Source organism: Pan troglodytes, chromosome 10 (genome assembly GCF_028858775.2).
Source record: "Pan troglodytes isolate AG18354 chromosome 10, NHGRI_mPanTro3-v2.0_pri, whole genome shotgun sequence".
Lineage (NCBI taxonomy): Eukaryota > Metazoa > Chordata > Mammalia > Primates > Hominidae > Pan > Pan troglodytes.
This window is the reverse complement of record NC_072408.2, coordinates 92,385,434-92,403,746: the sequence shown is the minus strand read 5'-3', so window position 1 is coordinate 92,403,746 and position 18,313 is coordinate 92,385,434. Positions and strand designations below refer to the sequence as shown.

Below are 18,313 nucleotides of genomic sequence, written 5' to 3'. Positions count from 1 at the left end.
ATCTTAAATTTTAGCTTTAGCTCTGGTGATTAATCTTCTATATTAATAACCTTAACTTTAGTGTTTTACATTGATTTTATCTGTTAAACAATCATTCCAGAAAGCAAATCATCTTGGAGACAGTAGAATGACAACCATCCTGTAGAGCTTGTTGTGTTATTTGATTAAAAGGACTGTACAGGCAAAATCAATGACCATCTCATGCACTTATCCATTCATTCAATTCATTCAAGCAACATTCCAAAGCATAGAGATACATTAATTAACTACAGAATTCTTGGTAATGAGTCCACAAAGAAGAATAAAAGACACTTCTTGCCCTCAAAGAGCTTATCCTCTGTTGTGAAACTGCAACTCACAATTACAAACTATTTGTTAAATGTAATGACAGAGTACTATGGGAGAATAGAAAAGGACTAAATTCTGAGGGCAAGAGAGGGTGTTAGCAGTATGGCCAGTGAGAAAGGAAGGTCAGGGAATAATTTCTGGAGGAATTAATACCTAAGCTGAATCTCAAGGGTGAGCTTGCTTTCATATATGTGAACCTGGCAACTCTTCACTCTGATGCATTAATTAAAGAATTGCCCTGAGTTCACCTGAAGGCACAATCCTGTTTCCATGTACACAAAATGTAGTTACGTAGTCAACAACAAATAATTCAACACATACGAATTGCTTAACTACTACTCTAATTTCTTCTTTTGTATTCTCTTATATTAAAGTGATGAATAAGGCATGTCTTTGCCCTCAGGAAAATCCTAATCAAAAGAAATGTAAAAATGAGTTACAGGGTAAGGATGTGATTTTGCCATTCTTGTCAAGCAAGCCATTCAAATCACTGTAAGCATGTAAACTGCATAGGCTGCAAACCAAAGTTAGTTTGATGATATGAGAGGTTTCATCTGGCACTATCTTTGAAGGGTTATATCAATATTACAGGTTAATATAGAAATAAAAACTATTTTATACATATCTGACTTCTAGGCTTGCCCACAGGTTTGCCACAACTATTCACAAAGGTTGGGAGACAGAGTCATGGGACAAGAAAGGTGGAGGTTGGACAAGGTGGGAGACAAGCTGGCTTCTTCATGGATCCTTGCAGCTTGTCTTGGCTGCAGGCACGGTGATCTTAGTACACATCTATAAAACCTTACTTAGAATTGCTGGAGCCAGAAGTTCTAGGGAACTCAAAATTAAAAAAAAAAAAAGAGCAATATGATGCCTCTTTTGTATATTACAGAACATTCCTAGTGGAGCCTGGCTCAGCACCCTGTAAAGCCATTAATATTCCTGTAGTGGAGTGTATAAATAAGTCAGCTTAGAGCATATATATACTTAGTGTATGTATATATATATATATTTTGTGTATATATACACATATATACTTAGTATTCGAAACAGACTGTGTCACAAAGGAATGGGGAAGAGAATAGGAACTCTATGAACTGTCTTCTGTATATTATTTCTTTTGTCTGTTATAAAGAGGGATCATCTAAAAAAAATCCTATGTTTTAACAGATTTTACAGTCAATTTTAACAGATCAATTTAATGTGTAAGTGAAAGGGGGAAGGGGAAGAATAACCATGACATGTAATCACTTTGATAAAAAGTTTAATGCACAAAGGAACATCAATGTATTTCTATAGCAATTAATATTTTTCATTTTATTACATCCACTTGTCCTAAGATACCTGAGGGCAGGAAGTTTCTTTCTTGTTTATTGCTGTGTCAGTAGTACTGAACAGACTTGTCCATACAAAAAATTCAGCACTCAATCAATATGTACTGAGTGAACTAAACAAGATATGAATATAAAGAGTTGCAGGTTGCTTTTTAAAACTTGTTTCTGAAGAAAAAGATTCACAAGTTAAATATACCATTGACAATGGTTTTCTAAACTTTAAAATTTTGAATCTAGTCTAATGTTATTTATAACATCTCCCTAAATTGAGTGTCAAAAGCTTTGTAAGTATATGGAACTTAGAATTTTAGTAAATGTTATTGCAAGAATATAAGTCTTCCACATAAAATATTATCACATTATTTTGCAAACAAAAAACCTATAAAAAGCTGTATAAAAATTGGCTTATTATTTTTTAAGATTTTCTTTTTTCTTAAATGTTTTAAGAAGTCAACCAATATTCTATTATTATAATATTGTTTATTATAAACAACAATAATAATATATATAAAAGATATATACATATAAAATGTATTTATGTGTAAAAAATTGTGCAAAACCAAACTGCTATCAAGGTAAATTTCAATTATTTGTCTTATAATACATGATATTTAAATATATAATTTGCTCACCTATTACAAATTTAATGTTAATTTGGGAAAGTAAGGTGGGAATTATTTTCTTATGCCAAAGTAGACAGATATAATTTTGAGAGGGGCAGGAAATGTACTTGCTCTCCCCATTGTGTAGAAATTATCCTTTTTATAAGGAACGGTTTTGGCAGCTGTGTGCATGTGGCCATGTAGATTGATCTGTGCTTCCTCAGCAAATCAAAACAAAAGGAAAGCACATTTTAGCTATCAGGCTGTAGATAATTGAAATTAAAATTGTGAAACAAATTGTTTTTGACAAAAGAGTTTCCTCCTCAGAACTGAATATCAAAATGTGGTTTCCATTTTTTCCACTCACATGGCACAGCTTCCACTGTGGGTGACGTCCAAGATCCTGATTCAGGATGTGGACTAGGAGGGTCCAGGTCACGGTGACAGCAACCAAGGTTGTTGGATTTATTAATGTATTACTCATCTTGCTAAAACAAGGTTTAAAATAAATGGTCATATAGCATTGTCTTACCTTCTATTTCATTATTTTAATTTTAGTTTAATTACATAATCTAATTTGATTGAAGAAAATTAATTATAGTTAAAAAGTAGTTATACCTTGCATTTATGTAGAAAAAGAAAAGAAACAAACAACAACAACAAAATAGATCCCTGAAAGCTCTGGGGAACCTATGTTTTAGGAAAAGCTCAACTTCCAAAATTTGACAATCTTTAATTGAAATGTACCTCTAAACATAGTGTGATAAACAAGTCTTTAGAACTATATGACAATCAGGGCTGTGCTCTAGTTTCTAGCTTCTCTGCTCCAAAACAGTTTTTTATAGTCAAGCTTATTTATCTTTAAACCACCATTAGATTGAAATAGATCAATAAAAGAATTCTCTGGAGTCCAATGAGGAATTGCTTTAATCATGAAACATTACTCAAAAGCAAAAAAAAAAAAAAAAAAAGTTAAGAGCTGTGTATATACAATTATTTTTATCTTTAGACTATCAGGAGATTAAAATTGGTTAATAAAATAGCTGTCTGGTGCTCAAAGGGAGATTTATATAATCAGAAAATACTATATGAAAGCAAAAATGATGAAAGCAAACTATTAGTTGTTTAAAACAGAAATTGATGCCCATCAATCAAGGTAAGACATACACAGTTTCTTCAGATTCACTAGTTTTACATGCACTTATTCATGTGTGTGTGTATTGTGTATTTAGTTCTTGCAATTCTATTACATGTGAAGATTTGTATAACATAATCAAAATTAAAAACTGTTCGGCTGGGCACAGTGGCTCACGCCTGTAATCCCAGCACTTTGGAAGGCCGAGGCAGGCGGATCAAGAGGTCAGGAGATCGAGACCATGATGGTGAAACCCTGAAACTCCGTCTCTACTAAAAATATAAAAAAAGAAAAAAAATTAGCCGGGTGTGGTGGCGGGCACCTGTAGTCCCAGCTACTCGGGAGGCCAAGGCAAGAGAATGGCGTGAACCTGGGAGGCAGAGCTTGCAGTGAGCCAAGATTGTGCCACTGCACCCTAGCCTGGGCGACAGAGTGAAACTCCGTCTCCAAAAAAAAAAAAAAAAAACTGTTCTAGCACTACAAAGATCTTCCTCATACTACCCCTAGTAACCATCCCCCCTTCCCACTATTCCCTGAAAAATTTCTTCATTGATGATAACTGAAACATCATTCTGCTACCAAAATTATAAGGTTTTTAAAAAGGATTGATATAATCTTCCAGTATATAGTTTTCATTGCAGTTTTTTCAGTGTCAACAAAACACTTCTCTGCTCACTGTAAACATGTATATTATAGGAAAAGGCAGAGCTGTAGTTAATTGACATCCTATGATACACACTATTATAGAAGATTTGGGGTAAGATAAATACATGATACAGACATACAGCTGTCTCTAAGGCCATGACATGGATTTGGAAAGGCTTAGAGCATTGTAAGCCATTTTATGGATTTTACTTTTAGTCTGAGTGTAAGGGTGGCTATTGCAAAATTTTGAGCAAACAGCAATCTGGTTTTATTTATGCTTTAATAGGACTATACTGACTGCTGTGTTAAGACTGTAAGCAGAGGCTACAAGCATTCAGTAAGATAGGGTAGCAAGGTGGTAGCTGTGGATGTGATGAGAAATTATTAGCAACTGTATTTGTCTATATTTTGGAATAAAAGTAAATATTTCCTAACCAATCATGTGTAGAGCATGACAGAAAGAAAGGAGACAAAGAGCACAATGATACCTTAGGATAAGCCCTGGAACAAGGAGGTTGCCTTTCACAGAGAAAAGGTGAAATGGGCTGGGGGAGGGAGGAGAGTAAGAAATTATGACTTACTCTTTTTGGAAATCAATGCATGCACTGAAAGCGATTGTTCAGCTTTCAATGTATACATTGCATTGCTTACTAGAAACCATTGCAGTAGGTCTTTTTTATTTATTCATTTACTTATTTTGGGGGGACAAAATTTCACTCTTGTTGCCCAGGCTGGAGTGCAATGGCGTGATCTCGGCTCACTGTAACCTCCACCTCCCAGGTAGCTGGAATTACAGGCACACACACCACCATGCCTGGTTAATTTTTTTGTATTTCTAGTAAAGACGGGGTTTTGCTATGTTGGCCAGGCTGATCTCGAACTCCTGATCTCAGGTGATCCTCCCACCTCAGCCTCCCAAAGTGCTGGGATTACAGGCATGAGCCACAGTGCCTGGCCTGTCTTGATTCTTATTTACTATTATTTATTATTTCTCTAGTTCTCTTCTTTTCTGCTACATCATCTGTTTATTCATTTGCCCAGTTGCTCTTCATTGTTTGCAAGGTTCAATATAAAAATATGCAAAAAGGATTTAAGGTCCAGGATAATTTTCTTATCCTCTAGAGTAGGTTTATTTTTCTTTATGCAAGTGTCTAGGGCTATCAATAGACCAGAGTGACCTTCATATTATCAAGAATTTAAATTAGAAGTTGCAAATATATTTTCCCCTTATTTGAGGGGTGTAGATCATCAGAATCCTAATCAAAACTGTTGGTGAATTACCAATGTCTCTTAGCAAAATTTGAACCCAATTTTTATTTTCATTTCTATGAATTTTCCAAAAACTCTCAACAACTTCTTGATCTCACCAACCACTTCTTCCTGAATTGGCAGATACTCCTAAAGGAAAAAAATTGAGCTAAATACCAGGTTCATGTTTCTCTAAGTTTCATTTTCTTTTATTTTGGAATTTGGTCCTATAATTGTCTTCCTAGCACTCCAAATGCACATGTGTGCACATGCACAGACACATACGCAGATACACACTTTCTTAATCTACCTTATTGAGAGGGTTGAACCGAATTACAATTGCCACTAAAAGAAGCAGGACTCCTGGGCCACTAAATATTTTTTTTACATGTAAATCCATATTTTTTACCTAATAATAAGAAAGTGAAAAGGTAAAAGTTTAAGAAGTGAATAAACAAAGGTGCTTTTATGTTAAAAAAAAAAACAAAAAATACTGTTTACAATCCTACTCTAGGTGGTGGGATATAGTAAGAAACGGATAGATTGCCAAGACACCTGCTATTCTGGAACTGACATTCTAGTAGGGGAAGACAGGAAAGGACCAAAAAAGAAAAAAACAAAAAACAGATATCACAAATGCTAGCATGGATTTTAAGGAGGCTCCTGTAACATAGAGCAGGCAGCAGATACTCTATATTGAATGGTCTGAAAAGGACAGTCTACGGACAGGACACTGAATCCAAGAAATGAAAGACAAGAAGAAGGAAGCTATATGACAATCTGGCAAAGTGGCATATGTCTGAGGAATAAGAAGGGGCAAATGCACCTGTACTGTATGGATCACAGGAGAGAATTATAGAAGACTTTGTGAGATCAAGTGAGGATAAAGTGATATAGAGCCCGGAGACCAAGATAAGAAATGTGATAAATTAAAAATATGCCTGCCTTGGTTTATCTAATACACCCAACCTCCAACCACATAATGAGGAGAACAAGTAAGCTGAACTCTTGCCTCTTGGAAAATCATCAAATATATATTAGGAAAGGCCTTTTTTATATCTTTCTTCTAAAATATCTCTTATTTCTTCTTGTAATGACTTTTGAGTTTTTTGTTTGTTTGTTTTGCTTTTGTTTTTTTGAGATGGAGTCTCAGTTTGTCACCCAGGCCAGAGTTCAGTGGTGTGATCTTGACTCACTGCAACCTCCAAGTCCCAGGTTCAAGAGAACCTCCCACCTCAGCCTCCTGAGTAGCTGAGTTTACAGGCACCTGCCACCCCATCCAGCTAATTTTTTTGTATTTTTAGTAGAGACAGAGTTATACCATGTTGGCCAGGCTGGTCTCGAACTCCTGACCTCAAGTGATCTGCCCACATTGGCCTCCCAAAGTGCTGGGATTAAAGGTGTGAGCCACCGCACCTGGCCCCTTTTAATGACTTTTAAACCGATATGTTATCAGGCTAAACCAGTGGGTTGATGATGCACATTTATTATTATTTTTCTCTCTTGGAATCAAAATAAAATGAGATAAAATGAAACAGCATAAACCTAGAAGTAACAAATCACCATTTTATAATCTCCAAAGTAATCATTGATTTAGGCAAGATCATTAATGCATAAAAATGTTAAAAGTAAGTGCAAATTTTAAAATGTAGTTCTGCATTAGAGAGCCATCCTTACTTGATGTCCATGATATAGCAAGAATTCCATTTTCCAGATCCTGCAAATATGTTAGTGACAGCTTAATGTCCCATGAGGACTCTTGAGGATCATGAGAAACTACACTAAAACATGATATATGATCTCATTTCCTGTATGCCACTGTATTTGCCACATATATATATATATTTGACAAATTCAACTAGGACATTTATTTAATTTCATCTTAGAGTTCTCCCTTTCTCTCTCTCTCTGTTTGTGCGCATGTTTGATCACTTCTTCCAACCCAGTTGCATATATAAAACAATCCTCAAGTCATACCACTTTTGTAATACATAGTTTTAGAAAACTCAAATTAAAAAAAAACACAGATATTTTATGTCACAATGGCCAGTAATAATAAAGGCAAAACATTAATATTAAATGCAGGGTTGTAATGACAGACAAGAAACATTCAATGACTAGGACTAGACTATACATCTAGAAAAATGGGTGGTCCAGGAGTACAGCTATGTAATCCAGACCTGTTCAGGAAGTGTTTGAGGTTTGGTGCCATCTCGTGGCACTTTTCTGCTATGGCCTAAATATCAATGGAGATGATCCTGGGTCCTTATGTTGAGGACTACTGCTATCTTGTGCTTTGTATAACATCTAGAGTGTTGGAAGGCTTTTCTCAGCATGGTTGCTTTGAGCAGCCCTGCATAGGGATGACTCAGAAAGGGTCTTTGTCCATGTTCCTAGTGTTATCTCAGCAGTTTACTGCTGTTGCTTATTATTTCATGCAGGCCTTATGGTAGGAGCCGGGAAATTTCTCAGTTCTCTTATTCCAGCCTCAGTCTTAGGTAAGCCCTGTACACTTACCCTTCCAGGATGGGGCTTTCTGAGCATTCCTTATATCTCCCAGCAACTCACCCTTCCCAATCCCCTGCCGACCAGAACTCTGCCTTGTAAGGATGAGGAGGGTCTAGGCCAAGAGTGCATTTCCTGTCTGTCCCCAGTAGTTTTGCTTTGTATTACTGCAAAAATATAAAACCCTGAGCATTCTTGCCTCTGCCTAGAGTCTGGATTTCACGTCTGTTCTCCAGCAGCACCATTTGAATACTGTAGTCTCATTTGCATACCTGCACCACTGACACAGCGGGTGGAGCTTGTCAGGTTCTTTTCTCTGATCCCAGTCTTTCTCACATGCACCCAGTGGAGGCCCATGTTAAAAAGCTGATAAGAAAGTGCTGAGGTACCTCATGTTTGAAGTTTCGAGAAATTCTAAATTCTCATGATTTCCCAAATTTAATCTTCAAAAATTCATTAACATTTTAGACGTTTTCCTCTTAGCATGTTTATGTCAGCTGCTTCTTCCTCTCACACTCTGCTAAAGGAAAAATAGTTGGCATGTACACCATCTTTTTGGAGGGGATTGTCACCCTTTTGGAATTCAGTTCACCTAGTTGTCTTTCAACCTCAATTCTCTGATGAGCTCAGAAAAGTTATAACTTCTTAGATTATACTTTCTCTTTTTCCTTTCTTCTATTTTCTTTTTTTGATACTAGAGTAGTAGAGACATTGTCCTATGTCTTGAGATTTTCTACATCCTAAGTGGAAGTAGAGCTCACACTAATCATATTAAACAATAATTATATAAATGTCAGTTTCACTTCCATAGATCTCTTGTAGACAAGGCATTTTTATATTCCCAATGCCTAGTGATATTTATTTATTACATTGTTGTAGTGGATTGTCCACATGTCTATCTCTCTAACTAGATTACAAACACGTCTGAAGCAGTGACTGTGTCTCACACATTATTGTAATAATAATAGAGCTTATATTTACAGAGAGCTTGCTATAAATGTGGTCTACTCTGTTATAAACGCTTCATATTTACAATCTCATGTAGTATCATCACCAACTTTATAACGTAGGCATTATCATTCTAACCTTAAGTTCAGTAAGCAAACACAGACAGGGCAGGGCAAGGTATATAGGCATGTGACCTCTACAGTAAAAATTATAGGGCATTACTCTGAGAAGGGCCCCACACTTAGTTTTAAACTCCCACAACACAAATTTACCTATGTAGCAAAACTGCACTTGTACCCTTGAACTTAAAGTATGAGTTTTAAAAGAAGAAATATCAATAATACATTTTTTAAAAAGAATCTGCTATTGCCACCTAGAAATTCCTAATACTTTTATTTTTGAATTACAAGTAAAGTCTATGAGATATAGAGCATGCCAGTAAGTGGTGGAGATTGGCCTCAGGATGTCCATGCAAGTGCAGGCTCAGGATTTTGAGCCTTAGGCTTTAAGCAATTGGCCTGGTGCCCCATCACACAGGTATAGGCTTCAGCCAGTTCAGGGGGTATTCTGGGGTCCCAAGAAAACCAGGTGGCACCTGGGTCCAGATTAGGAGCCATGGTGAGACGCAGTAGAGATGGCGGTAGTGGTTCTAGCCACAAGAGAGAAGTGAGGCTCCATATATCAGCAGCACTAGGCCCCATGGAGAGAGTATGGCTGGATCGTCCATCCCCAGAGCCCATCCTTGTGGCTTGTGCACAAATATTAACTCTCTAAACCGAGGGCTGGACAAGAACTGTTAATGCACAGGCAATATACTATGTCAGCAAATAATTAAAAAATAAAACTTACACATAAATGTTGTAATAAAACGTACCAGGAAGTGGCTAAAATTCTTCAAAGTGTTTGGAATATCCAGTTTTGAAAACTGCTGCAATATTGGAAAGCAGATATCAACAGTCTTAAAAATAAAAATTAAATTTAAAGATCACCATATTGAACAGAAAAGAACATGATTTCCATATGAATCTTCAGATAAACTAAATTCTCAGGATAACCTACATTTAATCTTTAAAAATTCATTAAAATTTCAGATGTGTTCTTCTTAGTATGTTTGTCAGCTGCTTTTTCCTCTCATACTCTCCTAAAGGAAAAATAGTTTGCATGTCCACTATCTTTTTGGAATAAAGATAACTTTAAAATTAATAAGAAAAGCAACTCTAAAATTAAATTTTCTCTCCTAATTGAAGATACAAAGATAAAATGCATTACCAGGCATTTTGAATTTTATATATATATATATATATATATATATATATATATGTAATGAATCCATTTTTAGTTTCTTAAATTGATTCTACAAGTTACAGGGAATGTCTGAAGAAGTGTTAAAATAATATTGTGTAAGTTTAAATTTAAAACTAAACTCAGAATACATAAAATAGATTTGTATTGAGTCATAAATACTCTACATAGCTTTAGTAGTTTACCAAAAATATTCTTCTCAAAATAGAAAATTATTTGTGGCGTTGCATTTCTCAAGAGCAATTGATGTCACTTTCACATATATTTTTAGAAAATTTAAGTATAAGTTTTGATGACTTAATAAACAAATTTGCAGAAGTGATCCAGAAAAATCTTATGATTAATCAAGATACCACATTAATAAAGTATTAAAAGATATTGACATTTTCAATGATATAGAATCCTGGTGAGTGAATATGTTCCCTGATATCCCTAGATACAAAGACAAATCTCAATCTTTAAAACTTTGATTCTGTTCAATTTAAATCTGTTTTTCAATATTTTGTTTATCTTTCACTATTTGTTATATTACATAAATTTATGACACCAAAATGTTTTTCGTTTGTAAATTTATGTTTTTATTCATGTATCATGGTTCTCTATTACATTTTATAATTAATAAATTTTTAAAAACTGTTTAATTTTTAGTTACATTTAATGTCACTTTTTTCCTGCATTTCTTATGAGGTAACCCACATCATCCTATTGCAGTAGGCCTCACAAATTTTGCAGCTAGTCAAGCACATAGACAAAGTAAATTGCATAAAAACTCATAGCTAGCAAATAAAGCAGTCAGTATTTCAACTCAGAAAGTCTGGCCCCAAATCTCTTAATCACTAGGCTATGTATACAATTTCTACATTAAGGAATCAAAGCCCATGAGGGCAAATGGAGTGTAGGACATGATCAATAAGTAATAATCCAGGTAGAAGGGAGGACTACGTCTCATTGGACAATGCCGGTATGGTCTCCTGGAGCTGTTGATTTCAAAAGTTGCTGTTACCGTGAAGAACCAGATGATATTAATAAGCACAAGATAATACAATTTTAAAGAACTTGCATTAGTTTGTTAGAGCTGCTTTAGCAAAGTTCCACAACTTGGATGACTTAACCAAGAGAAATGTACTTTTTCATAGTTCTGAAGATTAGGAGCCAGAGAAAAGGTAAAGGCAGGGTCAGTTTCTTCTGAGGGCTGTGAGGGAGGTATCTGTTAAACTGCTCTTTTCTTGGCTTATACATGGATGTCTTCTCTCAGCGTCTTCACATTTTTTTTCTGTATACATCTCTGTGTCCAAATTTTCCCTTTTTAAATAGATATCAATCATATTGTATTAGGGGACACCTTAATGACCTTATTTTAACTTGATAACCTCTATAAAGACTCTAAGTACCATTGTGAGGTACTAAGGAGTGAGGACTTTAATATATGAATTTGGGCGGACACAGTTCAACCCATAACAATGCTATATGTTTTAAAGTGTTTTCACAGTGTGCTTTTATTTTTGCTTAGAGTAGGACTAAATGAAATGAAGAACTACAAAGGAAAATATAATAATTTCTACATTGAATAAAAAGACACTGATGTCTTCAATTATATGGAATGACGGTGAATATGTTTCTTAATGTCCCTAGATATTAAGACATATTTCAATCTTTAGGACATTGATTCTGTTCAATTTAAATCTATTTTTCAGTATACCACTAATATTAATCAAATTCAGTATTTTGTAACAATAGCATGTCCTCCACTAGAAAAATAATTTAAAAATTAAATTCCATTGCAGAAGATTGCCTTGGGTACAAAAAAAGGCAACACTAAAAATTGGGGGGAAAATATACATATTTTTCTGAATATGTACATTTTGTATGTACATATATATGTCTCTCTCTCGAAAATTATGGAATAGTAAGAGAAATGCTATCACTGAAAACAAATTGCCAGCAACTAAGATAGATTGAGGAACAATAAATATTCAAGAACAGCTATATTTTATTATTTTAAAAATCAGAAAAAGAAAAATATAAAGTTTTCTTAAAGTAGGAAAAAACAGCATTTTTTTCAGAATATCTTCAGTAAGCAGCCACTTTCTAGAGCTGTAAACCGTGAAGACAGGTCATAGTGTTCAGCTGTGTAAACTAAGACACAGATAAGGAGATCCAGTAGGTTGTAAAAGTAACAATACTCATCACTTACTGTCTTTTATATTTTATATCATACTTGCACTGTTATATAATTTCTAGTGACTTTCAGAGGAATTGTAGTAGCTACAATGAATTATTTATCTGCACATGAACACAAAACAAAAAAAAAATGGAGTTAGTCCATGTTCCCAAATATGCATTCGAGGGAGAAGTGTTGTAAATCTATAGAAGAAAATCTCTTAAAGCTAAGGATTTGTGTTGAAGTAGGAAATGTTCCTAATGCTTCAGAGGACAGTTACTTGGGTGAGGCTTTTGTTTCTGCTCTGTATATTTGAAATCAAAGGTTTAGAGTGTCTATACTTTTAAAAAGAGAGTGACTTTCACAGTATCCTCATACTGTTAAGTTTAAAAGATTACTTATTTTGTTTTTCAATGCCATATCTAATTAGGACCAACATTGTTAAGAAACCTAGGTTAATATTTGCTAACCTAAATATTAGTAAAAATTCTTGGACTTTCAAATGAGGCATTTTTTCCTCTTATATTTCTCAGCTTATTGTATGAAGAAAATGGCAAATAACATTTAGATTATGAAAAGGGAATCTGAAGCATTTATTCAATTATCAGTATAGAGTAGTACAACTACAACTCCAAACCAATAAATTATGCAGTTTAATTCAGTAAGTGTTTTTCTAAGCTACAAGGAATCCTATAATGGGAATAGAAAATTTAAAAAAGGAAAAAATATTGTGAATTTACAAATTGTATTTTATTTTAGGAGAAACTAGTGTTATTTTTTTCTACCCTACCATACACAGTAGACCAGCAGAGTGAGCACACTGGTTTTGCATGACAGTTGTGGTAGGCAGAATTCTAAGATGGTCTTCATGATCCCCACCCCTAGTATCCAATTCTAAGTATCCAAGCATAAGCTTCTCTCTTTGTTTGCAGACAGAAACTTTACCTCGCTTTTAACCATGAATATGGCAAAGTAAAGGAATTTTGCAGACATAAGGTTTCTAATAAAAAGGAAGATCATCCTGGGAGGACCTGACATAACCAAGAAAGCCTCTTAAAAGAAGAACCAGGCATTCCCCGAAAGAAGAGACTCGAAGCAGCAGGGATTCTTGCCTTCTGGTCTTGAAGAAGAAACAGCCATTTTCTGAACTACCTATGCAGAAGGTTACCTCTAGGAACTGTGAGCATCAATCTCACAAACACAAGGAATTGAATTCTGCAAAAAACTTGAATGATTTTGAAGAGGATCTCAAGCTCCAGATGAGAATACAATCCTGGTCACCTTTACTGCAGCCTTTTGAGATCAATATGAGGACACACTTATGCTGTGCCCACATTCCTGACCCATGCAAACTTTAAGGTAATAAATATATATTGTTTTAAGCCACTATTTGAGGTAATTTTTATACAGCAATAGAGAACTAACATACATAACAACATGAAGTGTGCTAAAACATAACTGCAGAGAGGTCATCAGAAAAATGTTATTGGTCATAGCCTTTATATAGATCTTACAGTCTAAATGTTTCAATATTTATTTTCAGTTGCTTACATAAATATAATCACACACACACACAGACACACACATACAGGTACACATACATATGTATACCTGAGAAACTCTAAAGTGAAAAATTAATCGCATTTAAATAACAGTTGTTAAATTACTAAATCCAGCATAGCTTGGCTTCGGGTAAGGTTTATCCCAGCCTTTGTAAGTATCCCAACTTGTAGGCACTTGCCCATTTTAAAAATATGACTATCAGTATGCTTCCTGTTCTACTTTAGGTCACATGGCATGACTTCAAGATAAAACATAACTCTGTAATTCTATATAAATAGTAGGTTAATTGTTGACAGAAGATTTTTGAAGTTTAAATAGATTAAAACTATAAAAACCAAGAAAAGTTTCATGTAATTTACATTAATAGAGAATAATTTATCAGAGTAGAAAGACCATCATCATTCAAAGACATACAAAAATCACCAAACAAACTTAGTTTAATAGTAGATTTTAAATAGAAAGATAAAATATGACATGAAGCATTACTTTTACAATCAAAGTTGAAGAAGTATTTCCATGCGTATTTGATTTTTTTTTTTTTTTTTTTTTTTTGCCCTGACAGCACATTCACACCAGGACCTCAGACCACTAAAGGCAGAAGGTACTCTGAGCAGTCAGAGCTGGCCAGGCCCTGCTTTCAGAGGTGGTGGGGCAGCATTCTTGACACCCGTTATATGCTCAGGGGCACACCCACTCACTCATCCCTGGTGCAGGACTCTGCAACACCCTCCTGACCAAAGAGCAGCCACAGATGGCTGATAAGCAGCATCTACTCTTGGAAGCAAGTAGGAAAAAAGGGGTAAAAATGGAGGCAGTAGGGAGAAATGTGTGTGTCTGCCCATGGAAGGCTGTGGTGAACCACAAAGCACCATGGTTCTGTCCTTCACTCAGAAACCACCCTTGAGCCTCCTGCTTTATTCCAATTCCATTACACCTGCCTGAAATTGTCTCTCCCCTTTCTAAGAGGAACGCTGGAACAAAGCTTCCATTGTCCCTCTCCCTTCCTCCCTGCTCTGGGCCCATGTGAACAGCAGGTCATTGTTGAGAAGTGCCTGTTGCAGTCATTCTCACACCCCACAGCCACTGCCACACACATCCACTGGTGACTGCCAGGGCCTGTCAATAGATCTTATGTCCACTGAGCCCTGGTGGTGAGGTCCAGCAGCCACCGACAGGTTGTGTTCCCTCCTGCCGTCAAAGAGCACCCAAGTACTTCAGACAAAGAGGCTTTGTACAGGAGCTATGGCCAGATTCTTTACACCTGATCCCTTACAGGAGCGCCTGTCCTTACAGGCGTCAAGGTTGGAGGGTCTTCGGTCCTCCATGACCCCAGGTAGAGGAGCTGGTCACTGGTACCCCATCTTGATTCTTGTGTCTCATCCTTTCAAGAACTTGAGAGCTTTATGTTCATCCTGACTGAAGGGGTTCAAGTTAAAACTCTTCGGCTCTGGTTTGCCTTGGGCCCATTGTTTTTGGATTATTTCTATTTATCCAGATGATCCTGATTTTTCTTAATCATTTCCTTCACCTGAGGGTGAGGCATCTTGACAAACATGTTCCTGAGGCAAACCACATCTTCAGAGAGGCTGAGACCATTCTGCAGGGCTCTCAGGCCCTCTGGGTTTTTATTCCTTTCGGTGTCCACATCCACAATCTGCTGTTTGTCCACCAGCACCTCCTCAACAAGCTCCTCCACCTCGAACAGGTACCACAGAACTTGCTCTGCATCATGTGACAGCATGGCACCAACCAACTCGGGTGCACAACCCCTCATTTAATCTTTCAATGCTGGAAGAAACTGCTCCATCATGTAATTAAAATACTGTACAGTGTTTTGAAATTAACATCTTGACACCAGTAATCTTATGTGTATATATTTAACTTTAGATTAAAGTCAAATAGGGCCTAAATGTGATTTCTTTCACCCTTAATAAAAATTTTAATATTCCAAAGGTGATCTAGTCATCTTGGAGCTTAAGGAATGTTGCCTTCCCATTGCCAGGCAGGGATAAGATGCCACTTCTACCTCAAAACTCTTCTAGGAGTTTTATAAATTTGCATTTTGCATTTAGGTCTATGATCTATATTGAGTTAATTTTGGAAAGAGTGTAAAGTCTGTATCTAGATTCTTTTTTTTTTTTTATGTGGAAGTCCAGTTGTTCCAGAACCTTTTGTTAAAAAGATTTATCTTTTTTTGTTGTATTGTCTTTGTTCCATTGTCAGTGATCAATTGACTATTTATATGGACCTATTTCTGGGCTTTAATTAAGAGAGTACTTATAAATATCATTTGGGACCCTTCTGTGAGGAAGACTTGACCTTATCCTTCATTTATTCATTTAATCAATAATTTGGCCATATAAATATGTATTTCTGTATATTTATTTTATATTTTGAGTTATAATTCAATACTACCTTGCTTATTTTATTTTTAAAGTTATTCTAGTTTTGGCCATTGAGAGCTCTTTTAAATTGGTTCCTGTGTCACTTTGACATAACCTCATTCTCTTTTGTTTGTTTGTTTTGAGTTTTTTCTTACTTTCTGGCACTATACGTATGATGCTCTTTTATTTTATCTTATTGCCTTAGTACCAGAATCTGCCGTTTCTCCAAGGACCCCTGGTTCATTTCATTGGAAAATGGTAGCTATTGCCTTTTATACATTGCTAATTTGTTTTCTTAGAGATAATTTATACCAAAAATCTCCCAAACCAGTTCTTTGTCCCTGAAACACCGTTAATAGATTTTTTTCCTCTTCTATCATAATAAATGTCATGGCAGGGCAGTCTACACAACTGCCCCCACAAAACTAAACAAAAAAAAATAAAACAAAACTAAGCCTGGGCTTCATCACTGATTCTTCATGTTCCCTTAGGCCACATATAAAACAAACAAAAAACCAACACATTTTTCTTCATTATATTTTGCTGCCGTGGATGCTTATTTTGTCATTCTGCCTCAAAAATTGCCTTATTCCCATGTATTTTCCATAATGATGCAAAATTATGGTAAACTCTGGTATAACGTTACTGAGGAAATCAAGAATAATTATTTCTACCTGTCTCATCATTGCCACCTGGTATCACTTCCCACTTCCTCTCCAACCATCCAGCAGCATTGAATTTCTTAAAGTCTCGCAGGAGCCTCATGCTCTCTCACCTCCTGTCTCCACCCATGTTGTTCCCTCTGTTTGCAACACTTTTCTTTGACACTGACTCAATTAAGTAGCATTCACTCTTCGTGTTCAAATTTAAGTTTCACTTTTTTGCCCCACCATGAACATATATTACAGTAGCAATCCAAAAAAGTAATTTACACAAACTTTGAAATGCATATTTTCCATTAATAGAACAACCCATGTTTAATAAGCAATATATATGTTAAAAATCAACAGAAAATAGAATTTTTTAAAACAATGAATCCTTTATGTATTTATAATCCTTTAAATGTTTTGTGCATATTATTTTATTATGAAAGCTATTTATAATATGAAGTAGAACTAAGTTTACTTTTCATTTGTTTCTGCTTATAAATACTATATTCCCTGAGATAAATCAATAAATAAGAATATATAATTTATTAGTGATAACAATGATAATCATTTCTGGAAAAATGACAGGCAATCCTCTGAATTAAACCCCAAGTCTCATATAATATATCATCATCTAGCTAGTTAGAAATGAACTTGGGCATTCTTCATAAGCATGTATAATCTTGTGTTTCAAAAGTTGGAAAAATAATTGTATATTTTCTTCAAAAACAAGTAGATCAAGCATATGATTATTATTGTGCCAAACTTTCATTTTAGTTGGACTTTAAACATATATATACTCGTTTTCTAGTTTAACCTAGAAAGCTTATTCTAAGCATAAAATTAAAACAGTAATGTAGTATAACTTGGTGGTAAGCAAAGAATTTGCCTGACAAAAAATAATTTCTGCCCCTGCCTTCTCTAACATTCAAGATTCTTTTCATTACTATAACCTTTAAATCTTCATAAGAAGACACATTGTTTATGAATATGCCCAAGGCATAATATTTCTGTTGAAAAGCAACCTATTAATTAAGAGTAAGGCATGGCAGCCAACCAGCAGAAAACAAATTATTGAGAACATAGGCTTGGGGCATGATACTTCTGTATATGTGTAAGTGTATGTGTGAGTGTGCCTATGTCTCTGTGTGTATATGCCTATAAAACCTGCCAACAAAATGAGAGGTTAACAGGAGTTGATTAAAGGGTTGGCAAATCCAACGGGTTTAAGATAGTTTATGTCAATAAATATATAGTGAAAAAGGTACCTTATCAAAATATCAGTAAGGGAAAACTTAAAACCAGTATAATATTAATAATTTAAAAATATATACATTAACATCAACTCACTCTTTGGGAAATAGAAGAACTATGAACATATTCCTTTCTCAAACAAATTACAATGCAATTCAAGCGGTGAGGAAAACACACTTAAAGTGACAGCAAATAACAGTAATGTAATTAGATGCAAAACAAATGTGATGACTCTAA

General features: G+C 35.1%; 1 long non-coding RNA gene and 1 pseudogene across 1 annotated transcript in view; both read right to left on the bottom strand.

Moving 5' to 3' along the window:
- LOC129136666 (uncharacterized) overlaps positions 1–18,313 on the bottom strand; it is a 356,828-nt gene that overhangs the window by 126,143 nt on the left and 212,372 nt on the right. The gene's annotated exons all lie outside the window — the stretch shown is intronic.
- Positions 15,168–15,532, bottom strand: LOC467083 (p53 and DNA damage-regulated protein 1-like; annotated as a pseudogene).